The sequence below is a fragment of the Macadamia integrifolia genome, chromosome 1, assembly GCF_013358625.1.
Source record: "Macadamia integrifolia cultivar HAES 741 chromosome 1, SCU_Mint_v3, whole genome shotgun sequence".
Lineage (NCBI taxonomy): Eukaryota > Viridiplantae > Streptophyta > Magnoliopsida > Proteales > Proteaceae > Macadamia > Macadamia integrifolia.
In genome coordinates this window covers 35,151,408-35,152,709 of record NC_056557.1, presented here as the reverse complement: position 1 = coordinate 35,152,709, position 1,302 = coordinate 35,151,408, and positions in this window count along the sequence as shown.

Below are 1,302 nucleotides of genomic sequence, written 5' to 3'. Positions count from 1 at the left end.
AGCCTAAGATTTCTAACCTTATAGATAGGTTTTTTTTTTTTTTTTTTTTTAGGTGAGAAAAGTTATATTAAAAAGAAAGAAGAAAAAACAAGATAAGACAACCATGCCCCCTATTAGACAAGCCAAAGGAAGGGAGAGCAACCCCTAAAAAAAAGGCAGAATAGACCCTGCATCACAAAGGAAAATTGTAAAGGAACATTTCTACACTTGAAAAGAAATACTATGGAAGAGTTAAGTAGCCCAATCACGGGAGCAAAGATAGTACGAGGCACTTTTGATGTGACGACTCTTTCACATAGAGTTTCTCAAAACCGGATGGGTCAGGTTTCTGAAGACATCATGACCAGAGTCATCGTCGTCATTGGTTGACTCTGACTCTTCCTCAGGAAAATCCAATGAACCATCTATATTATGAACTTGATGGGCCACCTCATGGTTCATTTCGGTCTCTTCCGGTAGAGAGATAACTGCTGTCATTACATCCCAATTTAAAATATGAATGAATGATTCTCCATCATAGGGATCATTTTCTAGATTCTAACTTTCCATAGACTTTGAACTCTCTTTTGAATCCGTCTCATTATCGGGATTCGAAAATGGCATAGGCTCCGAAAGTCCTCTAAGGAAGCAATTGAAGAACTATTAGCGTCAAGATCAGGATTCAAGTTACACTCAAGGGTCCTAGCTAGAGACTGACCCTACAGATAGGTTAAGGTTGATAAACATTAATCCTAGGTCAAGATTGGATTGAGCCGGGTTGAATCCTAGGCCTAGCCCAACCGAACCAAGAAAAGGGTACCGATAGTGATTTTATTTACGTAGGATAAGTATTTATTGAGGATGTGTCACAATATTGTTTTACTTTAGAAGCATTTCAAGGTTCCTTGGCCTAAAAAAAATACATTAAAAAGGAGTCAGAATCACGTTTGTAACAAGAGCTAAATAAAAAACAATTCTTTCTAAACATCCAAATTAAAAAGAAGCCCTTTTCCTAGTGCCTTTCAGGTGGACAAACAAGACTTTCATACTTAAATATGACGAAAATTATTGCAATCTCATAAATCCAGTAATAAGATTTCCTTTCCCCCTCAAATGATGAGAGCCCACATTCTTCACACACACCCAAAAAAAAAAAAAAAAAAAAAAAAAAAAAAAAATCCCACATTTCCTAATCACTTTAATGGGTCTTTATGGGTCCATATCCATCTCAATCTAATACCTACAATAAGCATTTCACATCAGCCCATTCAACACAAACCGACATTCCAATTAAGAGAACAAAACAAAGACGATAACTGAACG